The sequence below is a fragment of the Musca vetustissima genome, unplaced genomic scaffold, assembly GCF_032173495.1.
Source record: "Musca vetustissima isolate MV318-11 ecotype Yass unplaced genomic scaffold, APGP_CSIRO_Mvet_v1 utg8237, whole genome shotgun sequence".
Lineage (NCBI taxonomy): Eukaryota > Metazoa > Arthropoda > Insecta > Diptera > Muscidae > Musca > Musca vetustissima.
In genome coordinates, this window is record NW_026877906.1 from 182,313 (window position 1) to 192,312 (window position 10,000).

At 34.5% G+C, this 10,000-nt stretch overlaps 1 non-coding gene across 1 annotated transcript; it reads right to left on the reverse strand.

Moving 5' to 3' along the window:
• Nucleotides 1-445: 445 nt before the first annotated feature.
• On the reverse strand, nt 446-528 carry Trnal-cag (transfer RNA leucine (anticodon CAG)). Its single transcript has one exon. It is a non-coding gene; the product is annotated as a tRNA-Leu (tRNA).
• Nucleotides 529-10,000: the final 9,472 nt, after the last annotated feature.

Consider the following 10,000-nt stretch of genomic DNA (forward strand, 5'->3'; position numbering starts at 1 on the left):
CGGTTGTTGTCTTGAATTTGCCTAACCAAAGGCATAACACGTGTTTATATTATAGTGTTATTCTCAAAATATAGATGCCAATTTCTAAGTGTCCAAAGTCTCTTCGACATTTTATACTGAATTTATCTAAATTATATATTAATTTTTCTAATTATATATTAAGTTATTGCTCTAATTAATTATTTACCAAAAACCTTCAAAGTTCAAAGAGTTCACGTCTTCGGTAACAACAACAAAACATACATAGGCAAAAAATAAAACACAATTGATAAACGTGATGTAATTTCTAACAAATGCCTGGTTATTTGTTGTTGCAAGTAAAAACAATTTTAACATACATTTGTTTGGAAATTAAAGCTATACCTATATACCGAATATTCGGAATATGTAATTGAATCCCTTAAAATAAAAAAAAAAATAGAAAAACAAACAACAAAAAGTAGTTTGTCAGAAGTGGGATTTGAACCCACGCCTACAGAGTAGACTGCGACCTGAACGCAGCGCCTTAGACCACTCGGCCATCCTGACTGATGTCGGGTGGGTGGCAAATGTTCATTTTATTTATAATTATGTTCGAAATAAAGATTACGATGAATTACTCATTCTGGAAAACCCATAATTGTTTAAAATTCAGATTTTAGTAAAACTACTTTATATTCGAAAATGGGCGATAAGAAGATATAGTTATTAATTTTTTTACAGATTTTCGTAATGATCGACGTTATTTAAATTGCGTGTAGTAAAAACTTTGTGCAATAACAAATTATATAATTATTATATAAATTAAATGAACAGAGGAGGAAAATTTCTATTGAGGACTAGCATATACCCGCTACTTCGTCAGCGAATGTGGGAAGTATTTAAAACCCAATACCCACCAATATTAACACTTTTAAACCCGTTTAGTACCAATGTTCTCTTATAGTACTCAACCCTACACACAAATTCTGACCGCAAAATAAATCACGCACTATACAAAATTTGGTGTCATTTAGTTAAATTTCCAAATTTCAAATATAGCTTCACCCAAATCCAAATTAAGTACCAGTTAGTAAACATAAATATATATAAATTGTCATAACTTCCTACATTAACATACGAATTTCCAACATTAACATACGAATTTCAGGATTCTATCGGTTCACCTAAATCCAATTTGTTTCAAATTTAGTGCCATTTAATACACATAGGTACAAATTTACATTACTACCTACATCATGCAATCCCATGAGAATCTTATTACTCAATTTCAAGATTTCAGCTCTATCGGTTAACTTTTAATCCAAACTGTGCCAAATCTAGTGCCATTTAGTACACATTAGTAGACATTTCCAAAACTTCCTACATACCCCATTCGAACCCCCCAACAGTGATCCTAACTTCAAATTTCAAGATTCTAGCTCTATCGGTTTACTCAAATCAACATTTGATACTATTTTGAAACTGTAACCCAAACTGTAACCCTAACTCCAAATTTCAGGATTCCAGCTGTATTGGTGCACCAAAAATTTAAATTCTACAAAATTTAGTACACATTTGTACGAATTTTTAAAACTTCCTACATACCCCAATCCTACACTCCCACAATGATCCTAAATCCAAGTTTCAAGATACCAATTCTATGGTTCGCCCACAATTCAAACTGTACAAAATTTAGTACAAAGTAATACAAAATGTCAATACTTCCTACATACCCCGGTCCTACACCCCCACAGTGATGCAAAATCCATGTTTTGGGATTCAAACTCTATCAGTTCACTCACAATTCAAATTGTACCAAATTTAGTACACAGTAGTACTAATTCCCAAACTTCTTGCATACCCCAATCCTACCCCCCACACTGATCCTAAATCCAAGTTTCAGGATTCCAACTCTATCGGTTCACCCACTATTTAAATTGTACCAAATTTAGTACACATAAGTACAAATTTTTAAAGCTCCCTACATATCTCAATCTTAAACCTCAACAATGATCCTGACTCCAAATTTAATGATTCTAGTTCAATTGGTTCACCTAAAATTCAAATTGTACCAAATTTAGTACCATTTAGTACGAATTTCCAAAACTTCCTACTTAACTCAAACCAACACCCCCACAGTGATCCTAAATCCAAGTTTCAGGATTCCAATTCCATCGGTTCACCCACAAATTAAATTGTACCAAATTTAGTACACATTAGTACAAATTTTTAGAACTCCCTACATATCTCAATCTTACACGTAAACAATGATCCTGTCTCCAAATTTCATGATTCTAGCTCAATTTGTTTACCTAAAATTCAAATTGTACCAAATTTAGTACCATTTAATACCCATAAGTAATAATGTCTTAAACTGAGTCCTGACCCCAATCCTACACCCCTACAGTGATCCTGACTCCAAATTTTATTGTTCCCGCTCTATCGGTTCACCCAAATCCAAATTGTACCAATTATAGTACGATTTAGTACTTTTCGTACACATAAGTAACAAATTTCCAAAACTACGTACATATTACAATCCTATACTTCGACGGTAATGTTACTTTCAATTTTCAGGATTCTAGCTCCATTTGTACCTCCAAATCAAATTTGTACCAAATATAGTACCATATAGTACTTTTCGTACACATGAGTACACGGTTTCAAAACCATCTCCTTATATCGACCCTACTTCCCAACCCTAATTCGCATTCCAAATTTCAAGTTTTTAGCTCTATCCGTTCTCATGCTACAGAATTGTACCAAATTTAGTACATTTTCGTACATTTCGGATAGTTGTAGTTCGAATTTCCAAAAACCCTTTGGTACATCTATCCTATACTCCATCAGTGACCCTCAATCCAAATTTCAGAGTTCTAGCTCTACTGGTTCGCCAAATACAAATTCATATTTAGTACTTTTTAGTACTTTTCGTACCCTTCTAGTACGAATTTCCAAAAACCCAGCCTTATCTGTCACATTTGGGCCAAGAGTGACCCTCACCCAAAATTTCAAGATTCTAGCTTCAGCCGTTTCGTCTGGGCATTGATGAATCGTTAAATCAGTCAGTCAGTAAGTCAGTCAGTCAGTCAGTCAATCACTTTACTCTTTTATTAGTATAGATGAAAGACCTTGGTGTGTATATGACAACCCCAGAAGGAAAAATTCGCCATAGTCAAAGTTCGGATATATGGCGATCCTATTATACTTGAATATAGACCTTCATATCTTCCTTGGAAGCTATAGCATGTATGTTTATACCCTACACAACTATGTTGTCAGGGTATTATAGCTTTGTGCAGCCCCAAAAGTTTGTAACGCCGCGAAATATTGGTCCTAGACCCACCTTTAAGTATACCGATCGTCATATCTCGACTAGCTGTGTTGATCCTGCCTGTTTTGATAAAGATCGGTCAATATTTAGCGGGTCAAATGGACCCTAACTAACCTAACTGACAAAATGTGTAATCTATAGCGTATATATTTACCACTGAAAGACATAGACCCGAGAAGTTGATTGCATATCCAAGAGGAGTGGTTCACCTTTAAATTGATACCAATTATATTGTCGTAGGTACTCGGATGGGGGAGTTACATTTAAATATTTACAGGTGCTTACGTATTCATATATTATTTAGTAACCTATTACCACACTGGAGGGCAGAAATATAGCGCTGATTGCTTTGAAATGTTCCATGAGGTTCCAGTAATGGTCAAGGACAACGCCTAAAATGTTAGGTGATGATTAGATAATATTTTTCGGATGAAGTGGACCGAAAACTTAATTATTTGTACTTTTCGAGTCGAATGCCGAACATCACAACACAACCCACGCTGAAGGGAATCTGGACAAGTAATTAGAGGTGATGTACGGATTATTAGTAACATTTGCTGACCTCTAGCCAATCAAAAGTGTGAAAATATCGCGAAATATTGACCAATCTCAGAATATAGAACCACAGAAAGTTAGATTTTCATGAAAGTTGTGTAGGGTATTGTATGGTCGGCCCCGTCCGACTATACTGCTCCGCTCACTGGTTTAAGATTAAATTTCTTCAAATGAAAAAATCCTCAAAAATTAAAATGGGGATTTTTTGTAGAATATTATATTTGTGTTTCTAGAGTAGCAAACGGTTTTCGAAGTTGTTGTACTGATCTGGTCATATAAGATTATTTAATATTTCATTTTTCACAATTATTTAATATTTCACAATGACCGATTTTAGACAATATAGGTTTAGCACATATGAATACGGGGATGAAAGAGGGGGAGAAGCAGCTACTATGATTAATAATCGTAGTTCTATGTGGTACAAAAAGTCACAAAATTTTAATATGCTGTGTCATAATATACACAATCGTTTTTGTATTTGAAATTGAAAAACAGTCAAAATGACCGCCTTCGGCTATCTAGTGTTAATAAACGGATAATTCAGTATACGTATAATTATATACGTATAATGTATTGAAACCGGTTCTTTTTCCTCGAAATTATTTTTTTTTACGTATTTGGCATAGGTACAAATTAATGTGTGTTATGTTCTGTTGAAATCGGTCCAGATTTGGATATAGAATGGTGCACCAAATACCCTACGTATCTCCGACTAAATTTTGCACGACGTAGCAAATCGAGCCTAGAATGACGTTATCGAGTTTTGTTGTTACTTTAGATGTAGGTATTGCTTCATATAGCACTTTTTTGTAAACTGAAAATTTTAGAATATCTGTGGGTCGATTCAGTAACTTATAACGATCCGACAATCGACAATTTTGTCTACACATAAAATCGTTTGCAGTAACGAAAATGTTATTCTGTAAAAATGTAGACAAATTGTCGATAAACTTTCAAAAAGCTTTTAATTTTGAACATTTTGAAAACAAAATACATACAAATTCAAAACAAAACAAGGCATGTTCAATATTGAAAAATATTTGTCGACAAGTTAACTTTGAATATTTTGGTGTTGTTTATTAACAATATTTTTAACAATTGTTGTTAAAAACTGTTATAGAATTGAAATATTGTTTATTTTGCCGTTATAATATTTTATCGATTTGAGAATTGTTTAAATTTAATAGTGAATCGACCCACTGAAACATGTTCTATTAACACCATATGGTATACCACATTACCTGCACTTTTTTTAATATCTTTTTAAATTGTTAGTATAACATTATTTTCAAATTTTCAAAGACAACACATGTAGCATTTTAATTGTAAAATTTCAATTTAATCGGATAAAAAAATACCACATTACCATCACCTCCTATATCTATGTTTGGCCGATTCCGTCCAAATTGTGCACAAAAAAAATTTTTATAATCAAATTCCTCAAAAACCATTATGTGATATGATATTTTCACACAAGGCATATTTATACCCTTCACCACACTGTGGTACAGGGTATTATGTCTTTGTGAATATGTTTGTAACAGGCAAAATGAATCGAGATAGAGCCATGGTTCCTTTTGAGAATATGCATAGAATCACTTTCTGAGTCGATTTATACATGTCAATAGATTTGCACGAATTTTAGTATAGCGTACTGAATTATGTGTAGAGTTTCGTGAAAATCGGTTCAGATTTAGAGATAGCTCCCATAAATAGTTTCGACCGATTTGAGGTAAATGTTGCACCAAAGTCCCTGAAAACCATTCGATTTGCAAAACATTTTGGCATAGCGTACTGAAATAAGTTTAGAATGACGTGTGTTAAGTTTCGTGAAAATCGGTTCAGATTTCGATATAGTTTCCATATATAGTTTCGCCCGATTTTAGGTAAATGGTGCACCAAAGTATTTAAAAACCGTTCAATTTAAATTTTGGTACAGCGTAATGAATAAGGTCTAGAATGATGTGTGCAAAGTTTTGTGAAAATCGGTTCAAATGTAGATATAGCTCCCATATATATTTTCGTCCGATTTAAAGTAAATGGTGCACTTAAGATTCATAGCAAATAAAAATTAGTAATTTATATAATTTTGACTTATTCATGTTAATTGTACACCAAATAATCAATGGGTGTCTGATTGAGTACATAGGTTGCACAATGACATGTGTAGGGATTAATGTTAGTCGGTTTAGATATATATTAAGATCACATATTTAAGTTCGTTCAATTGCATGTCAATGTTCCTTCAAAAAGGCGACGTCTTTTAGGATACATATGTAGAATATTTCCAAAGTGGTGAAGGGTATCATATAGTCGGCCCAGTCCGACTTTACTACTTTCCTTACTGCTTTTAATTTCTGCCGGGCCGAACATTATGTTTCTTCCATTATGAGACGGGCATTCAAAATACTCCACTATGCATAAAAACTTCTGTCCTTAGTTTTAAATCACTAGGAAAACGAAATATGTACAAAATTTAAGATTTCGATTGGAAAATGCGGTTATATCCAAACTCGGCGGGGCTATATATATGGGGTTTGTTAAAACATTAACCTATATATTTTAAATGTTTTGCGAAAAGATCCCGAAATGACATATCATAAAATACCTCGTAGAATATCAAAATGGCACAAAAAGCGTGGCACCATTACATGTGGCCCATGGCGCAACATGTCACCCATTCAGAAGCCACCAGTCATAATTAAAAATACCTAAAAAGAAAACATCCACACTCAAAGAACACGGAATGGCAAATTACAGTCCCATCGCACTATTATCTCAAATGGCACATTCTTTGGCCAAAAGTCAAAATTTTGAAATTCGCGAATTCTGTTTTTGATCTTGAAATCTGCAAGTAAAAGCCTCAACACAATAAAAATTAGTTTGTTTTTGTAATATGTAATACCCCATTATAACTGCGGGTCTCTAATATTGAATTTGTTTACTACATTTGAATATTCCGCTACAAATTGCCTGTAAACATATTTAGGATTCTCTTTGCGTAGAAAATTACACTGTGCGACACGAAAATTATTCAGGGGTTCTAATGTACCAATTCTGTTTAGTTGGATTCCCTGGACCACGAAAATACCTTTGGTTTTTCTAGGTCACTTAGAAAATTAGTTTTATATATAAATTTTCAATTTGAAACGCGAATAATTTATTTACTTTAAAACGGATTTATATCATTATTTTTTTCATTCGATGAGTAGAATTTAGAGTAGAGTAGAATTTAGAATTTATATTTATAGTTTTATTATATTTCGGGGAAGAAAAATAAACAAGCTTCCCAAATGAGAAAAATAAAAAAAAACTGTGAACGAAGAATGGAGACCTTATCATCTTTCAAGGGAAGCTGCACAACAAACCTGCCATCTTCATTTTTCTTTGTAGTCGCTGCATACAACTCCAAACACTTTTTATCCTCATTGGAAGCATCCTCTGCGTAGATGTCTTCAATCTCCCAAAATCTTTCCATTTCCATCGTCATATTCACGGATCGTTTTTGTTGAAGAAGTCGGATCGATAATGGTCCAGATAACATCAAACCCAGCTTTGTTTGTTGTCCCAGCATGCCATTCCTCTTTATAATTACATCTTTGATTATGTCCACGTATACATCTCCGCCGAGTACCGAGTACTAAAATTACACTCTTGTTGTATTCGGATTCGCCAGTTCTAATTTCTTCCAGTAGTCATAGTCATCCTCGTACTCCGAATCCAGGCGAACCGACGACAATGTTGGCATCACAAGAGCCTCTACATCGACCGAGTACTTACTGGCAAATCTGGGATGAATTCTTATTTCCACCTTTGTTTTTGCTACTCCAACTAACTGATCGCCTAACCCATGCAATTCCATATTTGTTTTTTTTTTCGAGGTATTTGTAGTATCTGAGCCGCTTCTTCTCGAATAAATGTAGTTTGGGATCCCTGATCGATGAGTGTTATCCATTCTCCATGCTTGTTGTTCACTCCCACTTGGGCCGTTGCCAGCAGTACACTTTTCCTGCTTTTCGTAACGTATGTTGTTGACTTTTTATTCGTATGCAATAACGAATGGTGATTTACGCCACAAGTACTGCATTTCATATCAATTTCACACTTTATGTTGTAATTGTGCTTTAAACATCTAGAGCAAGTTTTGGACGTTTTGGCTCATGCCAACCGGTCCGGGACCGTTAAATTTAAATATTTGTGGCATTTATCCACTTGATGTCCCAATTTCTGGCAATAGCTGCAACTTATCTTCCCATTCATACTAAATTTCTGCTGCGTTTGTTGCTGCCTTTGTAGTACTACTGCATTTGGCTGCGCTGCTTGTGCTCTAGTTAAAAATACCGAAATTGTTTTCGTTGTTGCTGTTTCCAAATTCTGGTATCTTTCTTCTAAGAATTCCAACACATCATCTTATTTTTGGATTTCCTTGGACTTCCTGGTGACCTGCTCGTACAAGAGAAGTCCATCCTTGTCCAATTTTCGTATAATAACTCTCGCGATGATTGGATCCGTATTATCAATTTCGCAATCCATCGCATCGCTTTAAGTGCTTGCACGCACTCTATCGTTGTATGCAACAACGACCTTATTTGCCGTGACGACTGGTTGCTTACATTTGGTTGATCGAGCAACCTGTCTATTGTTGTTTGGAACAATATTCTTTTGTTCCCGTACCTTTGTTTTAGGATTTCCCATGCTGCTTCATAATTCTTAGCATCTATAGCCAGATGCTTTATTACTTTAAATGCGCCTTTAGATGAAACATTTTTTCCACTGCTGACAATCTGATATCTTGATTTATCAGCTTTTCAAAGATGTCCTGGAATGCGGACAATTCTTCCATTTTTCCATAAAAAAATGGTATTATAACATCTGGAACCTTAACGCGCCTGCTTTCATCCTTCAATTCCGTTGATTTTCTGACTAATTCCTTCTTGAACTTTCCATATAAGTAATCTATTTCATAAATATCCTGTAACTCCTTTACGTTGACATGATCATGAATTAAGACTTCCATCCTCATGCCTTCAATAGTGGCATTTTGCCTTTCCCAGGACTCTTTTAATAATTCCAATTCGTACAACTCCGTGGCGGAATGTAATTCTTCCATACTCCTCTTAAATTTGCTTATGCTAAGCCTTACTTGGTTTAGCAGAGCATCTCGTTTTGCATCTTCTACCGACCGTCGCACCTCTCCACTAGTCGACGGGGTTCCAAAGATCACGTTTTCACTTTTTTCTGGTTCCATTATCTTAGTATCTTCCAAGACAGTTTTCTCCTCCTTGTCCAGATTTTCCATCGCTGACCTTGTAACTTCGTACACATGCTGATAATAGTTATGTTTCAGGTATTCGTCGTCACTTTTCAGCATTGGTTCCAATAAACCATGATTATGGGCTAACTCCTTCCAAGTCTCGCCCAGTTTCTTCTTAATATCCTGCCTTTGCGCATCACGAATCGACACTTTTTGGCTGCTCCTGAAGAATTCTTCGATCACATCACCCAATTCCTTTTGGCGATTTAATAATTTTTTGGGAGACATCTTTCTACTTCGTTCAAATATGTTTTTTTATAAAATTTTTTTTTACTATGTTGATACTACGACGACGACTTATTCAGAATATTATTCCAAATTGCTTTGCTGGTTCAATTGAGTGTCTTACCACTGGTGGGGGAACACCCTACATTGCAAAGGACCAAAATGAACGAAGAATGGAGACGCGTTGATGTTGGATGAATGTTTCTTGAACACTCATTTTATTTTCATTTTCTTTTACTTAAGTGTAGCGATGCCTAATAATAAAATGCGAGCATAATAAAACCTAAACAAAACTAAAAATAATATCTGTTCGAACATATTCGAACAATCTGTCAAAAAATGGATGACTTGTACACATTTTTTTATTGATTATATGCATATTCTCTAAAGGAACTATGGATCTGTCTCGTTTCCTTTTGCCTGTTACAAACATAATATGGAAACGAGGAAACGAGATAGACCCATAGTTCCTTTAGAGAATATGCATAGAATCAATACAAACATGTGTAAAAGTCATCCATTTTTAACCGATTTTTTTTGATTTTTCTCATTTTGGAAAGATTATTTTATTTTCTTGCCCGAAATATAATAAAACTTATACGGCTTGA